Source organism: Camelus bactrianus, chromosome 17 (genome assembly GCF_048773025.1).
Source record: "Camelus bactrianus isolate YW-2024 breed Bactrian camel chromosome 17, ASM4877302v1, whole genome shotgun sequence".
Taxonomy (NCBI): domain Eukaryota; kingdom Metazoa; phylum Chordata; class Mammalia; order Artiodactyla; family Camelidae; genus Camelus; species Camelus bactrianus.
In genome coordinates this window covers 37,886,637-37,905,425 of record NC_133555.1, presented here as the reverse complement: position 1 = coordinate 37,905,425, position 18,789 = coordinate 37,886,637, and the positions used below count along the sequence as shown (strand labels likewise).

The 18,789-nt window shown below is 49.8% G+C and overlaps 1 long non-coding RNA gene across 2 annotated transcripts; it reads left to right on the top strand.

Annotated features, from left to right (window-relative positions):
* Positions 1–438: 438 nt before the first annotated feature.
* LOC123614295 (uncharacterized) lies at positions 439–17,388 on the top strand. Of its 2 annotated transcripts, none has more exons than XR_012500050.1 (3): positions 439–2,727; positions 3,858–9,756; positions 9,965–17,388. It is a non-coding gene; the product is annotated as an uncharacterized LOC123614295 (long non-coding RNA). The 2 variants fall into 2 exon arrangements; XR_006721655.2 differs by having other exon boundaries at positions 439–8,734; positions 9,621–9,756.
* The last annotated feature ends 1,401 nt before the right edge of the window (positions 17,389–18,789 follow it).

The window sequence follows — 18,789 nt, the reverse complement described above, 5'->3', positions numbered from 1 at the left end:
GGAGGGGAGAGGGCAGTAACCCCATGGACGCCGCAGCTCCGGTCCGTGGGTGTGGGGGCTTTGTCTTTGGGGACGCATGGAGACAGGGCTGTCTTGTTCATTTATTAATAGGCGTCTGACACACACCAGGTTAGGAAATAATCCTCCCATTGTTAAAATGGCTTAAGCCTCCTGTTGTCAGTCTGTCTTCCGGGGCTCACAGGGGAGGGGAGGTGCCTTCCCCAAAGAAATCCCTTTTCAGAGAGAAATGCAGATGTGGTACAACGAGCACGTCCCCACAAGAGACTACGTGTGTCTCACACGTGATATCCAGGGTAGCAAGGAAACTTGCTTTTTACCGGATCTCTCAGTGAAGTCACTGCTTAGGTGGTTTTTTATATCGATAGAGGCTTCTGCGGTCTGGGGTGCTTTAAAGGTTGATTCCTGCATTTTGCTTGGTTCCTAAAATAGTAACAAAACAGCATTATTCAAGAAGGGCAGGTTGCTGACAACCCTTTTGGAAGCTCTCAGGGGCTCAAGTCTCAGCTGCCTCTGATGAATGCCTGTGGGACTGTCACCTCCCTGCTGTCGTCCCCCTCCTCCCACACACCCCCTCAACAGACCTAGGAACTGAGATGACCGCCATGAAAGAACAGGGAAAATTCAACAACCCTCAAGCATCTTCACATTCAGTGAAGAATGAGTGAAGCAGAGTCCTGGGAGCCAAGTCAATAACAGGTCTCTTTCAGTTGTGTCAAATTGTCACAGTGCAATCCTTTTGAGTAGAGAAACCCCAGTCCTTTGTGTCCCTCTGACGGGATGTGAGTGCTGAGCACATCCCTAGAACCACCAAAGAGGCAGGAACTAGCCAACTTTGATTTGGCTAAAAAGGAATAGAAAACATACACACACACCTAACTGAGGCACCAGAATCACACAGTAGAGAAGAAATCATGAACTCCCTCCATGATGCTAAGTAGTATTCACTGCAAAAGCAAATTTTCTGACAGTGAATCAACCACAAAAAAAAAAAAAAAAGCTTCCTGGAGCGCAGGGCACAGAGCAGACGTTGGGTGCTCATTATTCTGCTCCCAGCCTTTCTTTTCCTCCCACCTCCGCCCCCTAGAAGACTGCACTCAGTACTGCAGTCCACCCCAAGGAGGAGCTTTGCCTCTGAGAGATTAATCATGAGCAGGGGCCCGATTCAGGCAGGATGTATGATTGATCCCACCGCAGGAAAAGCAGTGGGAAGCTCAGGCTGCCTTTTTATCCAGTAAGCAAAGTTCAGAGATGTTTGCATTCTGCTAGGTAAGCAGGGCTCTCTCAAGACCCCAGCTCGATGGGCAGGCAGCCCTCTCAGCAGGAATGCTCGCCAAGGCAACACACAGGTGGGTCTCGGTGAGTTGCCTGAGCCACGGAAGCCAGAGGGTCAGAGATGCTTGTTTTTTGCAAATAGCCGGATTCCATCATGTTTTAATTAGCATGAAGTATTGCAAACCCATTCTAGGCAAGAGCTTGGCAGTTGAAAACCAGATTACGATCTATGTGGTAAACTTGGGATACATGGGGATTTTCTAATCACTGGAGAAATGCTAGAGGCTGGAATTGCCTAATTTTTGCAAAAAAGGAGTCTTGGGGGTTTTTTGTTTTGTTTTGTTTTTTTGCCATATTCCCCCTCAGCAGCCCCCCACAAGAAAAACCCAAGTGCAGGATTTATCAAAAAATGAAAGGAAAGGGAAAATAATGCATTTGGCATGGCTATAATTTGGGACAAATAAATGCTGACGGGAGTTGGTAATTTGGGAAGCCCGCCCTTGACTCAGATGCTCAGCAGAAGAAACAGCATCACGCCAAAAATGTATTTGTAGCCTTGTGGCCAGAGCGCCAGCAGCTCTGGGCTCAAACCCCAGTTTTGCAGCCACTTTTTTTTTTTAATTGGGGTATAGTTGATTTGCAACGTTGTGTTAGTTTCTGGTGTACAGCATGGTAATTCAATCATACATACATACATTCTTTTTTTTTTTTTTTTTTCACTGTAGGCCATCACAAGATATTGAATACAGTTCCCTGTGCTACACAGTAGGACCTTGTTGTTTATCTATTTTATATATAGTAGTTTGTACCTGCTAATCCCAACTTCCTAATTTATCCCTCCCTACTCCCCTTTTCCCCTTTGGTAACCGTAAGTTTGTTTTCCATGTCTGTGAGTGTTTGTTTTGTAAATAAGTTCATTCATGTAATTTTTTTAGATGCCACATATAAGGGATATCATATGGTATTTGTCTTTCTCTGTCTGACTTTCTTCACTTAGTATGATCATCTCTAGGTCCAGCCATGTTGCTACAAATGGCATTATTTCATTCTTTTTATGGCTGAGTAGTATTCCAGTGTGCATATGTACCACAGCTTCTTTATCCACTCACCTGCTGATGGACGCTTAGGTTGCGTCCACATCTTGGCTGTTGTAAACAGTGCTTGTGTGAACATGGGGATGCTTGTCTCTCTTCCAAGTCGAGTTTTCTCCAGATACGTGCCCAGGAGTGGGATTGCCGGATCACTGCAGCGACTTTCTACCTGCAAATCTGGGTAAGTTAATTGTCATTTCCAAGCCTCTATTTTCTTGAAGTAGTTGAGTACTTAAATTTCTCCATTTCTTTAACACAAGAAGCTGGTGAAATAATTCTGTCTCACCTCAACTGGAATTCAAGGTCATGAATGTGAAGTGACGAGCCTGATGACGAGGACAAAGTAAGTTCTCAGCTAATAATGGTAGGACTTATTTATTAGACGACCTAGCAGGATCCAGGAGCAGGAGGGGGTGTTCAGTGGCCCGGTTGCCAAGGGAAGCCTCCAATACGGCTCTTCCCGGGAGCAAAATCCTCCTCATGTCCAGAGCCAAAATCCCGTCCTGACACATCCCACACGGAGGGTGAGGAATTAAACCTATTCCCCGCCCTCAAGGTTAGCACGAAAATGTCTCATTGCTCGTGCCACAATGCAGATTCAGCTCTGTGCAAACCAGCGGCAGCTTCAGCTCCGTAGATACACACGTATGCTGTCATTTTAAAACCACTCATGAGTCTTAGCAGGGTTCAGACCAAAGACTAATGGCACAGGCTCGTGCAGAAGAGACTATGATGCTGAGGACGTTGGGGTAGGAAATGAACCCGAGTGAACTAGGATTTAACAGCAGTGAGCAAGGCTTCAGATCCTGAGCTTCTGTTGGAAGCCAGACCCTGTGCTCTGTGACCCCATGTCTTTCTCACAAGATCTCCATGGAGACCAGGAGGCAGGTGGGTGGAGGATGGAGAGGGACGCCCTGCTGCCTTGCCAGAGACTCCGTGACCATAATGGCCGTTACTGATGGGGCAGTTACTGCGCTCTTAGCAGCATGCCAGGTCCCACCTCCATGCTAATTCACTTAGTCCTCGCCATAACTCCGCAGTGTAGAACCAAGTCCCACCATTTCTAGCATCGGGATTGTAAGAACCTCAAAGGTTGAGTACTTGGCTCAGAGTCACCTAACCCCAGGCCCTGTGCTTATCCACCTAGAGCACTTTTTCACCCCCACCAGAGCTGCCAGGGGTAACGCAGACAGAGACCAGTGATAGAGAAGCTAGAAAGGGCTCCTCCTAGCCAGATTCCTAGAACTAGCAGGCACGAGCGCAGAGTTTACATCCAGAGGCCTCAGAAGACAGGTGCGTGTGGAATTTGACCGTGCACTTCATGTGTGTACCACAGTAAGCTGCAAAGGACAGAGTTCTGACACATTTCACAGGCTGTGCTGATGTTGGCTTATATTTACCCAGGGCCTGCTCTGTGTGTCAGCACCGTTCTGAGTGATGAGCACGGACTGAGTCCCTGCACCCGCACGGCAGATGCCGTGGTTATGCCCAGTCTACAGGTCACAGAGGTAGAAAGTGGTCCAGCCGGCATTTGAATGTGGGCGAGCCTGGCTGCAAGGCCACGGACTAGAAGAGAAACACACTGTGGGACCCGGAGATGCTTCTCTTCCCCCTGGTAGGTGGATACCTGGCAAAGGTGTTTTGCAGGAGGGGATGTACCTCTTCCAAGAATTCACGTTAGTGATTCCACTGAACCCTGAAGTGGTCGGCACCAAAGATAACGGGTGATACACATGCCCTCCACTCAGTCGTCTTCAAGCCCCAGGGAAAAGCAATCTTGAGCAGATTTTCCTCTTTTAACCCCTTCCATTTAGCATATTCAGCGGAGGGCTGGATGAGGCTTCTGGAAAGAGTTTGGAGGCCCACTGAGAGCCTTGACATCCCTGTCCGCGTAACATTGGCATTGGCAGCTGTCCAAACACGGTGGTTGACTTTCAGACCATTTAATTGAAACCATGTTTTAAAAAATATTTTTCTTCAAAAGGGAAGGGGTGGGTGCCCACCGTAGGAGAAAGATCTTGGCAAAAAAAGGTTCTGTGCACGGATTCCACCATTGGATTGACCAGACAGGGCCTCAAAGCTGATACAACAGGATTAGCACAATGGCATTGTTGGACATAGGCACAGCGTGACATGTGCTACAGCGAAGGCATTTGGCAGGATTAACCTGCCAGGGATAAAGATGTAGCAGACAAGGGGCTGAATTAATGGACTGGCATGACTGAAGCGGGGAAATCTATTTGCACGCGATATTAACTGTGCTAATAAACTCCGGGCTGGGCTGGGCAGGGCAGGCCCGGCCGTCCTCTGTGAACCAGGAGTTTGTATTTTAAAGCCCACTTGGAAGACACCAGCCAAGGTAGACTAAAGCAAGCAGACACCACAGACTGCCTTCAGGCTTCAGTTTGCCACGTCCTAGAGTAGCCGCGCTTTTAAATACCTGGAGCAGCCTGTGTGCACGCAGACCCCGCAGAGGGATCCTAATCCTGTGGCGTTTCGGTGCCGGTGGGTTCTCCATGTAGCGGGTTATTGTCCAGAGCAAACAATGAAGAAACATAAGGACAACGCAGTTTAGAAAACACCTACTTGGAATGGGTGGTCTTGCCGGACTGGTGTATTCTGAATCCCTGGAAGTCAGGGCAAGACCAGGCTGAGCAAGCAAGACCACCCAGGACAGAAGATCTCAGGAGGTGCTCCTGGGTCCCGCTTATACAAGAGCGGGTTCAGTATCAGTGAGTGTGCCTTGTGCTCCGCCCCCTGGTCCTGCTGCAAGGGGCCTTGGGCACAATGTAAGATACAGCCGTTCAGAACGCAGGGGCACTGAAATACACTAACACAGTGGCTAATGCACAGGTGAGGGTTGGGGAGGCTGGGCAGGTGAGAGGGGAGGGAGCCAATAAGATGGAGTTATCCTCCAGGTTACTGCAGGTGGGGCTTCTGCCACCCCACGTCGGGCGAGAGAGCAGGTGTCTGTCGCTGCTGAGGGATGTTAAGTCCCTGGCACCCAGCCAGCCTGAATGCGGACTGAATACACTCCCGCTCCCATCCCAAGGAAACCACCAAGCCGAGGGTCCCCTGCGAATGGAAACAGTGGTGCCGGGTACCAGCAGCGCCTGCCGCGTGAGTGAGACTTCATTTTCCTCCTGCCCGACTCCCACTGCGCCAAGGCTCATTTGACGTGTCCATTTTTAACACAGCCCTAGATTTAGAGCCACTGTCCCCAAATCTAGTTTATCAGAATCCCTGAGGGGGGATCGTGGTGGGTGGAGCCCTGCATCCCTAGCCAGGGTGGGGGGATGTCTGCGTTGACCCATGGTCAGCGTGGGAAGTGGCTGATGAGAAACATACCCTTTTTCTGTTGCCGTCATCTCTTTCCAGAAGCAACAGGCAGGAAAACGGTTTGTTGATTTGAGATCGCTGGTGTTACAGAGCTTAGATAAATGTCACATCCTTTGGATTGCCTTCACCAAGTGATCATTATGTGAGTTTGGGGGGAAAAAAAAAAAAAAGATTAGCTGGCTTGACCCTGCCAAGCAAATAGTGAAGAATTCACATAAGGCCGAAGTGCGAAATAAAGAGATAAAAGGCTTTGGTGAAAATTGGTGCAGAATTTTGGAACATGAGAAATCTTAATATTCTCACCAAATGCCTCTAGGGTAGCTGAGGTCCCCAGGGAGGCAGCAGCAGGTAAAAAGGCCCTGAGGTGGCAGGGAACCAGGTCGTTCCAGCAGGGCCACTCCTCGTGGCTCAGCGACACAAGAGCCTCCGGCCCTGGGGCATGTGGGGGCTGGAGTCCAGCCCAAGGCCACCCACCAGGTCACATGCCCTGTTTTAGGGCTGCATCTGCAGCCTTGAGTTCACAAAAGGCTTCATCCACAGGAAAGGCCAGGGTTTTTTACATTGTAGAAGGCGCCATATGGTCTAGTCTGTGTTTCGAGATCTGAAAGAAAGAAAAAAAGTGCAACTAAATTCACAAAAAGGGGGAGGTGGGGCTGGACCACCAGGACCCATGTGCTTTGGCAGGGAATTTGGGAGGGGAAGGGAACAAAGGTTGAGGCAGGAGAGTGGCATGCTCTGAGTCACGTTTGAGACGGACAGCTCAGGCTGCAGCATGAAGAATGACTCAGAGGGACAGGTCAGACGCATAGAGCATCGTCCAGGTGAGAGGTGGGGAGTGCGTGCCGGTCCAGTGGCAAAGTACCAGCTATTCTGCTGAGTCAGGGGACGCTAAGGACAAATTTGTATTGTTTTCTGTCTTCACCCCTCACCTTTGCAGGACTTTGTTAACTGATCGACAGCACAGCCGCGGGGCAGGTCCTGGGGTTCCAGCTGCTGTGCAGTACTCAACTGCCAGGTGACTCCCTGACGCCCTCTGTCCCTGAGACCACCGTCTCCTAAGACAGACTGAAAAGTGATGGAAAGACATTGAAAGGTACAAGGGTCATAGACATGGGCCAAGAGCTCAGGCCGAGCAGGGGACCAGGAGGACCTTCTTGGCGGCTGAGTCTGGAACCTGCCGGCAGGAGCAGGAGTGCGCTGGGTGGTAGCAGGCAGGGCCTTCACATCCACAAAAGCAGGCACACGTGGTGTCCTGGTGGGACTCCTGCTCCATATGGGAGGAGGGGCAGGCCGGGAAGTGAGGAGCCATAGGATCGGGGGCTCTATCGTGGGCATGATGGGGAGCCTTGGAGAGATGAACCAAATCGGTCTGCCCCTCTGGAGGAATCCCTCTGATTTCCCTGTGCATCAGGGCACCATTAGCCTAGAGTCAGGGAAATGGTTAGGAGGTCTGGCTGTCAGATAATGATGTAAAATTACTCATTACAGAACAGCCCTGTGTGTGTCCTTGAGATACTTGGTGCTATTTTGATTTTTTTTTTCCCCTTTTCTAAATTCTTAGAAGAGTAGTTAGACCACCAGAGTCTTAGTTTACATCATTCATTCACCCAACTGGTATGCATCAAGCATCCCCCACGTGGCCAGTGCGGGGAACCTGCTGGGCAGGTTAGAGTTGAGTGGAGGAAGTTTCACCCACACTGCATGGTGGATGCCTTAAAGGAAGAGGACTGGACACCTGGACAGCACGTTACAGAGGAGTCGGGTCAGACTCCTGCGTGTCCAGAAAGTCATCCTGGAATTGAAATCTGAAGGAGAAGTTGGTATTAAACTATGCAAAACGGGGAGTGAGGCATTCCAGGCGGCGGAAGCAGCTTGTGCAAAGGCCCTGGGGAGGGGGGGGGAGACAGGGCATATTTGAGAATTTAGAAAAGCAGAGACAGCAAGAGGTTAATCAGTGAGGGATGAGAGGAAAGAAAGCAGCCAGGCCACGCCCTTGCACGATGCCAACTCCCTGCAAATATTTGAAATTAAAACATGAAGAGCACTTGCCCTTTTGAGAGGATCACCTCTTGATCTCTCTTTGATCCCATGGGCCCTGGTGGGTTCTAGGCAAGAAGAGTTGGCTGTGGATGGGTCTGTGTGTGGCCCCAGCTTGTCACCCATTCCCTGCGTCACCTTTTATCCCTCACAGGCAGGGAGGGATGCCAGTCCCTGGGTTCGTGGTGTTGTCAGGTTTTACCTGGTACCAATATGAGCTTCCCATGTGAAAAGTAAGTGCTTTGCTGAAGGTGCCGGCCACTCAGCAGTAGCAGTTCACTGTCCCCCTGCTTTATTTTACCTGAATTAAGGACCTAATCCCAGTTTCCAGAACTTGCGTGTCAGCCCTTAAGATAGTCCCCAGAAATGTCAGCCTCACAGGAAAGAAGAATCTCGAGGTCTCTCTACCTGATGCTCGGAAAGCCAGCCACGTAACTCAGCACCAGCACTCATCGGATACACACCAATATCAAAAGCATGTAATGTCGGCAAAGTTTTCCAATCGTATTATTACCCTGTTTTGCAGATACTGAAAGTGAGGCCCAGGAGGTGCAGTAACTCGTCCTGGGAACACAGGAAGTCACACCTGTTTTCAAAGTCCCAGGGCTCAACCATGGTGCCACCGAGCCACCCACTAGTCTATACTACGTTCAAGGGAGCAGACCTCCATCCTCCAGTGCTGGGGGCCCCAGAGAAGTCTATTCTGGGCCCTTCCTCAGCAGATGAGGAATCCGAATAAGGGAAAGGCAGTGATGGGCACTGTTTTCACATCCACCCAGGGAAGTTGGAGGCTGAGCTGAAGCCAGCTGCCCTGTCCACCCCGGCTCTGATAAATGATGACCGTCACAGGGTGTGACGAAGATTCAAAGAATGAGAGCCTAGAAAGTGCCTAGAACAGCAGGGGGCCTGGATGTCCACCTCCTGCCATCCCAAGTGAGCTGTGAAGCTGGTCCACATCCTGCCTGGGTAGAGAAGTACGTGGCAGAAACCTTCAGTGCGGCCAAGCTGTGGCCCACTGTGGCCCGATGTCCTGGCAGGGATTCTTTGATTGTAGACATGCGAATCCAGACACTTCTGAACCCCAAAGCCACAGTGATTTCCGTGGCCTGGCCAGGACTGATGAACTGCTCCAGGTTCTCCCCCTCCGCCCCTGACTCCAGCAAGAACCTGGGCAGGACCCGTGTCACATCCCGTCCTAGGAACTGGCCCACTTTGCAGCCTCAGGACAAAACAGGTTCCAGGCTAGGTAGCAGAAAGTGAAAAATGCAGTTTTTCTTGGTTGGGTAACTAAGAACCATGCAGCGGGCAGGAGCCATTTAGGGCCCCAGAGCTGTTCATTTAAAGGTGTTTCACCTGGAAATAGGGATTAAACTTCAAATGTTATTTTCAGGTCACTTTATGTGACATAATTTTATGATGGTGATAAGATCCAGGGAGCTACCAAAAAGAAAAGTTCCAAAGTTATTTTACTGCTGAATTTCTCTAGTCGAGATGTTTAATACCTCCCTGCTGAATCTGGGACAGGGAGAGCCCTGGAGGTCAGCTGCGGACTGCGGGGCCAGGCAGTGATGGGCACTGTTTTCACGAGGACCACCTGATTCCTCGGCTTTAGTTGGTCTGCATGACTGCCCCGAACCCTCAGTGTTAGCCTTTGTGTTTGGAAAGTGCTTTTTACCCTCTGGAGGACATACTCCATCCTTAGAAGATCCATTCTCACCTTGGTTGTTTTAGTAGATGTGGGAGCTACTCCACGTGGCCTTTGAAATCTGGGGACCCTGGACAGGCAGACAAATCGAGAGGGGGCAGTCGTGGCAGTGTTATGACTCAGAACCCGAGGTAAGAACGCTCTCTGGTTTTTAGGTTTGGCAACAGAGGAATGGGAAGCCCTGCGTTCCTCCCGTACAAGGATCAAGATGCTAACTGGAGGAAAAAACTTGACTCCGCACATTACCTTAAAAATATTTGGTTACTGTCACACCTCCTCTGGCAGAGATAGGTAAGCTGTGGAGTGATGTCTCCCTTTGAGGCTGTTGAAGGCATAGACCGTCCCCCTTCCCAGAGGAGCACCAGTGCTCAGATGAGCCCAGGGCTTCCAGGAGCCTCTGATACCCACTCATGACCCCAGGAGATAGGAGGGTTGGCAAAGGACACCACCAAGAAAAGCCTCTAACCCACCGCTGCTCTGTCCCCTGTGCACACTCCAGGGGCAGCACGGAGGAGGTGACCCCACGACCCTCAGCAACGCCGAGTCCTCCCCCGCATGGTGCGGTGGGGCAGCTGGTGTTGTGAATCAGGCCGTTGCCCATCAGAGAACGGCTACTTCACAACACCAGGGTCACACCCCACCACAGGCAGCGCTCTGGGCACCGGCCCCCATCACACCTCTTCCGCGGCCGTCGGTCATCAGCGCCGGGTCCCGCAGGCCCGGCGTGCGGCTCTCTGGTTCACCCTGCCTGCTCTGCAGACACCACTGCCGACACAGCCGCCTTGTGGCGGTGTCTCCCCCAGCCCAGACAGCTCCACTTTTAAAAGAAGACACTTCTCACAGCATGAGCTTCTGCAGAGAGAATGGAGCTCCCGGCTTCCCAGGGTGAGAGTGGGGTTGCGGGCCCCGAGAAGGGTTCCACGCCACGAAACTGACTAAACTGAACTCTTCCTCCCAGATGCTCGGAATGCACAGCGGCGAACAGGGCCTGGATCTTGACACGTGGTGGTGAGAGCTGGGAATAGAGCCCAGTGGAGGGAAGGGAGGACCTAGTGACAGGACGGGGGACACTCTTGGGAGAAAGGAAGGCCTTTTGTGGCCACGTAGACAGAGGACAGTGTGGTCCATGCTGGCAGCGTCAGCATGCAGGAAAGGTGGCCTCCCACCCTCCTCCGCACGCCTGCGGCCTCCCAGTCCTGGGGGTGACACCTGTGCTCAGGGACTGGCTGTTAAGAGGCTCTCCAGGGGAGGCTTCAGATGTGTGACCACCTCCTTTTTGCTCTCCCCACATCCTGTCCAGCTTCCATTCCAACCCCATCTCTTCTTTTCCAAATGCACGCTTACATCGTGTGAATCGCTCCACCCCCTTAAAAGAGTTGGCCTCACCCAGACTGCACTGGGACCCCAAGTGGCACGCATGCCCCAGCCACCTCTCAGTCCACACCATTCCTCCCTCTGACACACCTGCCCCAAGACCCCTCTCCAGGTGCTCACACCTTCCCCAGGACTGGTCCTCACTGTCCTCCAGATTTCAGCCAGCGCTGAATCACTGACTCCCCAAAACCCAGAAAGCCAAGCCAGGTAAGGTAACTGATTAGAGCATTTCTCTCATTCTGTCATCCTGCCTTCACTGGTGGGCATCTTCGCTGAATGTGTGTTTTCCCCACTGGCCGGATGGATGCTCTCTGAGGGCAGGGACCTCCAGCCGAGCTAGGTCTTTGGCATTTAGCAGCTCAGTAATGTATTTGTTCATAGCCTGAGCCGTGAGTGTCCTCCCAGGTCAAATTCTCTCTTGCCCATCGGAGCCCTGGATCTCTGATTCTGACAGTGATTCTAGTAACAGCCACAGGCACTACTCTGAGCCCTTTGAGTCGTTGTTGACCCAAGGCCTCAATTTCCTCCTAACAGCAGGTCGTGTAAGCGCCCTATTAGGTAAGTCACAGGACCACACCATCCATCATGTTGCTAATTGGCTACACTGCTCCTCTAACCCAGGCAGTCTGGCTTCTGGGCCACTGCTCTGTGCTGTTGAGGGGCCAGATGGAGGGGACAAAGCTGGATATGGAGGTCCCCACCATTCCTCAGAAGCCGCCCCTCGAGTTTCTGAAACCTGGCGGACCAGGCATTCTTTCTCCCTGTCTGTGTCTTTCTAAGAGGTTAGATTCTCACCTTGTTTAAAGCACTTCATCATGGAACCTGATTAAAAACCTAATGAAATATAAAATAGGGTCACGTCCAGAGAGAGAACTGTTTCAGAACCAGGGGAAGCGTGACTTCATTTCCTGGTTAAGCTGGTGAATTCATTCCAGGTTTGCACAGTTACCTTCAGGGGTCAGAGCTTCTGCAAAAAGCTGGGTTTAGAAAGGACACTTCCCGAGCAAATACCTAGTATCAAATAGAGCAGTGGTTCTCGAAGTTGGGTCCCTGGACCAGCAACAGCATCACTTGGGAACTTGTTCGACATGCATGTGCTCTGGGTCCTCACGGCCCTGCAGCATCAGAAACCCTGGGGGGAGGTCCGGCAGTCTGGCGGAAGCTTTCTGATGTGCTCTCCTCACCTGCTTTGGGGAGGGGGTAGGTTTTCTTGTTTTACTTCGCCTGTAGTCATCACCAGACACTGTCCTTAGGCCCCCCAGAGGGTCTTTTGTGTTCCTTTTATATAAGCCACAGCCAAGGACATTTTCAGCACCATGCACCTGCTTCTGGTGCTGAAGGAAGGCTCCTTTTTAATATATGTATAATATGTGTAATGTATATAATGTTATATGTATATATTATGTATATATGTATTGTATATTTATTAATGTACTATGTACATGTATTACATATATATAGTATATATAATAATTTGAGGGCTTCGGCTCATTGTGCTGCTACAGAGCCAGAGTTCCACATATGACATCTTACCTCCTACAGCGAGGCTGTGGGGAAAGCTGTGTACACCCTCTGCTGAAATTTCAGGAAGATTTCATGGGCCTCACGGGTAGAGTTGAAGCAGAAGGTTTCCACCGTGGTGTCAGTTTTTTATGGATTTTTAACTGAAATATAGCAATTTACAATGTTGTGTTAGTTTCAGGTGTACAGCAAAGTGATTCAGATATATATATATATTTATATTCCTTTTCAGATGCTGTTCCATTATTTTTGATGGATTTTTAAAGAGAGGAGGGGCAGTAAAAATCCACCCCACCATTCTGTCTGTTCCCTAAAAACAACTCAAAGAACCTCACCCAGATCATGGTGAAAGTTTGAAATTGCCGTTTTCAAAGGCGTGGCGGTGTAAACAGTTTCTTGTCTGTAGCACAAGGAACTGTATTCAGTATCTCGTAGTAACCTACAGTGAAGACGAACGTAGGTACGTACACGTATTACTGAAACGTTATGCTGTATACCAGAAATTGACACACTGTGAACTGACTATACTACAGAAAGAAAATTATTTTAAATTTAAAAATTAAGAAAAATAAAAGGCATAGGAGGAAAGAGTTTCAGTAGAAAAATGGATCAAAGTAAATAAGCAGTAGCACCTCACTTGGATATTCCCTCCAGCCCCCGGCACGCTGGTAGAGTTTGCGGGACCTGGGCCACTGGTCCTCACTTCCGGTGGGTGGCACAGGGACCGGAAGCGGGGAGACCCAGGGCTGAGGCCCAGCAGAAGGTGAACGTTGGGAGCAGCCTCAGGTCTGGGAAGCTCTGCGTCATGTTAGCAGAGCAGGCGGGAACCTGCCAGCAGCCCATCAGTCACCGCTCAGGTAACGGAACCTGGGCAGGGGGAACTGAGGGGAGCAGAGAGGTTACTGTCATGGCTGCAAGAGATACCTGTGACTCTGGGGATGCCTCCCCCAGCCTTGTCCCATTACAACTTCGTTTTGCAGTTGAGGAAGCGGCGGCCCAGGAAGGTCAAGCAACCTGCCTTCAGGCACACAGCCTGGCCCTCAATTTCCAGAGCTCAGAGAATGACCCCATGGCCCTGCTGGTGTTTACTACTACATGCTGGCACTTGGCCAGTCTCAGCTCAGAGCAGCCCTGGGAGGGGAAGCAATGTCATCATTTCCATTTCTCAGGTGAACAACAGGCTCAGAAAAGGCAAGCTTGCTCCAGGTTCATAGCTGGTAGGTGGGCTGCCAGGCTCCCAAATGTCTGCCTCCAACCCCACTTAAGGGCTTCATCCCCTCCCTCCTTCCCGGGCAGCGCCCCCATCACCTGCCAGCAGCCTCCTCCTGTGTAACTGATTTTCCTTCAAGATTTTCTGCCTGTCTTCTGCTTTAAACACTGGAGCTTGGGGAAAGAAAGCACTGGAAGTGGTGGTGGGGCCATGTGCCCTCCTGGAGTGACCCTCCAGGGCTGTTCCATCGGGGCCTGACACAAGTGGAGGAGGGTGTGTGTGCATTTGACTTTGCACTTTTCTTCTTGTACGTTGCCTACAGGAATGCCCTGAAGGTTCAGAGCCACAAAACAAACAACGAGGAAACACACACTATTCAAGGATCAAACTATTCAAACATCAGAAGGATGACAGATGGACAGGATAGCCTGTGAAAGTCCCTGCCTCTTCTATCTCCAGAGAAAACCACTTTTTTTTTTAAACAATTGGAATAATTTTTGATAGCAAAAGCTATACACATTTAGCTACATCAGAACAAATGGAAAGAAAATAAATGTTTCATTGCTCAGGCTTTCTTGGCAGAGGCAGGGTCTGAGACCACACCCATCAATCCACTGTGTGGATTACCGGCGCTCCCCACCATTGACACGCTTGATTTTTGACTTAGAATAAATGGAACAGGCAAGGGCTGACCTGCAGTCCTTTTGAAACACAAGTCAGATCACAGAGCTCAATCTCTATTGCCCACGGCCACGCAGGATCCACCCTCCCTCCCCGCAGCCATTCCCCAAGGCCTTCACACCCTGTCCCCTGCAGAGGCTTCTTTCCGCCAGGTGACTGCTTGACTCCCCGACCAGTGAGAGCCTTCCCGCCCCTCCCCCTTCCTGCTGACAGCCTGCTGGGACCCACAGCACGACCCCTTCCTCCCATCTCTGCCTCGTCCCCTTGGGCACCCATCACCTTCAGACTCCTACAGGGTTTACTTGTGATCTGGGCTCCTCCCTCCAGACCACAAGCACCCCCAGTGTAGGCACTATTGTTGACTCTGATCATTTGCTGTATCCCCACCCAGCACAGCGCTCAGCATCCAGTAGGTGTTCAATAGAAGGTGGCTGAAAGAGAGACCGAGGGATCCATCTTTGCCAAGGAAAGCAAAGGAGGAAACAGCCCCTACTCTAACGAGCCTCAGCTTCGCCACCCAACCTTGCATCAGGGTCACAGAGCAGGACCCTGTGGGGCCTTCGGGGATAGACCCCTCCCATATCTCCTCCCTGAATAATAGTATCTCATGCATATTTCCTGAGTTTTTCAGATGCTAAAAACCACCAAAGGGAAGAAATTAACTACTTGATGACCATGAGCACTTAGCCCCCAGACTTTCTAGGGCTTAAGGATTCATAATGTTTACAGCTACATTATCTCAACATCAACCAGAGAACTGGCACAGCTGATCACACACCAGGTTTGTCCCTCCCCCAGTTGGCCTTTAACAGTGCTTTGCCGAAACCCTTCAGAGAGTTTAGGGGGTTTTGGGGGACCTGAACTGCTCATTCTCCTTGCTCAGCCCTGCAGTAAACCTTTTTCTGCTCCAAACTCTGACATTTCAGTTTGTTTGGCCTCAAGGTGTGTTGGGCACATGACCTTGCATTCAGTAACACCTGCACTGTTCTGGTGGGTGGCCCTGAAAATGTGTCACACATGTCACTCACCTGTGCAAAGTTGAAAGTTCATCAAATATGGACAGTAAAGCCCACAGTTGAGGGCCCTTGCCACAGGGAAGCCCTTCCATGGGGCACTGTGACCAGAGGCCATCAGAGACAAGCCCAGGAATTTTGGAGGCATCTCGCTGAGCTTAAGGACACAGAAACAGCTTCTAGGCTGCCTTCCCTGGGCTCCAGACCAGGTCAGGCTCCCCCATTACTCACATGACACACTGTACTTCAAAATAGTCAAAATTAAGCAAAGAATTAACTACAACTTTGCAATATCCTATTTCTCCAACAAGCAGTAAGCTTCAGAAACAGGACCCTGGTGCAGGCATTATGGAAAACAGTATGGAGATTCCTCAAAAGACTCAAAATAGACTTACCATGTGAGCCAGCAGTCCCACTCCTGGGCATATATCCAGAGGGAACTCTAATTTGAAAAAATACATGCTCCCCAATGTTCATAGCAGCATGTTTAAAATAACCAAGACAGAGAAACAGCCTGAATGTCCATCAACAGATCACTGGATAATGAAGCTGCGCTAATATTTATATAATGGAATACTACTCAGCCATAAAAATTAATAAAATAATGCCACTTGCAGCAACATGGATGGACCTGGAAAGTGTTATTCCAAGTGAAGTGAGCCAGAAAGAGAAAGAAAAATACCGTATGATAACACTTATATGTGGAATCTTAAAAAAAAAAAAAAACAAAAAGACAAACTTATTTACAAAACAGAAAGACTCACAGGCATAGAAAACAAACTTAGGGTTACCAGGGGAAGAAGGGGGTGGGAAAGGATAAATTGGGAGTGCAAGATTTGCAGATACTAATACATATAAAATAGATAAACAACAAGTTTGTACTGTATAGCACAGAACTATGTTCAATATCTTATAACTCATGGTGAAAAATATGAAAGTGAATGTATGTACGTTCATGTGTGACTGAAGCCCTGTGCTGTACACCAGAAATTGACACACTGTAAACTGACTGCTTCAATAAAAATATATATACCAAGAGAAAAAATAAAAAACACAGGGCCAAGGTCTGTTTTGCTCTTTGCCCACCCCGTCCCTGCCCAGCACCTGGCACAGTGCCCAGCACATGGAAGGTGTTTTAGAGGACAGCTGATCCACTTTCTCATGCCGTGCCCTACTCTATTCTGACACGTGGGGATGCTGACTGCATCTCCTATCCTACAAAAGACATTCAGTTCCCAGAGCCACCAAACAAATTCAGAGACTTACGCCAAATAGATGGCACCACCAGCTTAGGGAGCAATCATCTTGGTAAAGATGCCCCTGTTTCTCTCCATGGAGTCAGTGAGGAGAGGTAGGAGTGATCTAGGGCCTAAAGGGTCTAAACTTTGTTACTTGCAGCCAAAAGTATTCATAACCAATCTAACAAGAACTGTTAGAGCAGAATTATCACTCATACCAGGAAGCCTGGGAGGTGAGGCATCCAGGGCTAATGAAATGATTCAAGGCTGCCATCAAAAGCTCACCACCCTTATCACCTCATGGCCACAAGAGGGCTGCTGCTGTTCAAGGCATCACCTCCACCTTCCATGAAGAGGAAAGGGGAAGTGGCGGCACCAGTAATATCCCCTTCTTTCATCAGGCAACAGCCTTCCCCAGAAACCTCCACCTCCACTCAGCTGACTTCTACTTAGATCTCACTGGCCAGAACTCCATCACCTGGCCACCCTAGCAGTCAGGGACACAAGAAAGATGAGAAGTGAACAATGAAGCGTGGAAAAGCTAAAGCAGCAAGGGAGGACTGAGTCAGTAATAGCTGTAGAGTTAGCCAGCCAGTGGGTCTCTGCCAAAACTATGTAAATTATTTTTTAATATAACTTTTTGTAGATTTTCTTATTATAAAAGCAGCAAATATACATTGTTACTTTAGAAAACAAAGACTTAAAAGTCTCTACAGTCCCATCACACAGAAATAACCACTGTTTATTCCTGGCTCATTATCCTTCCAGATCTTTATATTTTTTAACATGGATGAAATCAAACTATGGCTTGTTCTGTAATTAGCCTTTTCGTTTGATTTGATGAAAAATCTTTCCAAGTCATTAAATGTTTCTTTGCAGAATCATATTTTCTGTCTGTGTGTTCCATTGAATAAGTTACCATGACTGGTTCTTGTGGTCCCTTGGTGTTGGGCATTTTGGTATTTATCCAAATAAAATGAGAAACCAATGCTAGTGACTCCCCTTGGAGCTAAAATTTGGTCCCGCAGTCCCCCTTCTAGGAATGTGTCATAAGGGAGTCATCTTGGATGTGCACATTTTTAGAGCTTGGAAATACTCTGTCAAATCGCCTTCCCAGCTGGATTATTTCGATGTATAATCCTTTCAGCAGGTACCGGTGCCCATTTCCCCACCCCCCCCAGATGTTCACCAACCCTAGGGGGAAAAAAAAAGATGGACCAGGAGAGCAGGAATGGTAGCCTAACCCAGCCCACTCAGTTCCCAAATGAGACTCGGGAGGCAGCAACAGGTGCCAGGGCTTCTCAAGGAGCCTGGGCCAAGGCCAGGGGACTTCAGGCCATGGGTGTGGGCGGTCCTCAGTCTGGGAGTCACCCTGGGCAGACAGATTTGCTTCTGACCCAGCACTGCCTTGCCAAACTCAAGCTGTGGGACCCTAAGCTTCACACTCCCCTGTCTCTGGGACCAGTAAAACGAGGCAGTATGGCCCAGATCCAGGTCCTCTCACTAACCATTCCTGCCTCTTGTGAACTGAATTGTGCCCCCCTAAAATTCCTAAAATTCAAATATTAAACCCCCAACCCCCAGTGCCTTAGGAGGTGACCATATTTGGAGGCAGGACCTTTAGGGAGGTAATTAAGGTTAAATGAGATCATAAGGAGGGGACCCTAATCAGATTGGACTGGTGTCCTAAGAAGAGACACCAGGAAGGCGCACACACAGAGAAAGACCATGTTGAGGACACAGCAAGGCGACAGCTGTCCACAAGCCAAGGAAAGTGGCCTCAGAGGAAACCGAACCTGTCGTCACCTCAATGATCCTGGACTTCCAGCCTCCAGAACCATAAAGGAAACAACTTCTGTCATTCAAGGCACCCAGGCTGTGGTATTTCATTATGGCAGCTTGAACTGACCTATAAGTTGCTGCAACAGGTGCAGGGATCACGGCTGCTTCTCCTGCATCCGGAGCTAAAAGACTCAGATACCCTGAAACTGGAGGCAGGTCATTTCCACAAGCCTTGAGGAGTCGGTGTGGTGGAGGCTGTCGATACTCCCCCGTTATCTGGGCTGCCTGTGATTCCCCGTGGCTGTGACGGGCGGGGCCCTGCATGCTGACCGCGTCCCCTCTCAAGCCACTCCCCTGAGGCTTTTCCTGGTACCACTTGGAGCCACAGGGCCCTTGTGCAGACCACATCCTCCAGGAAATGCCAGGAAGCCAGTGCCCCTGGGGCTCCTTCCACCAATGAAGAATGGAAGTCAGAATTGTCCCTACAGCCTGCACGGCTCCTCAG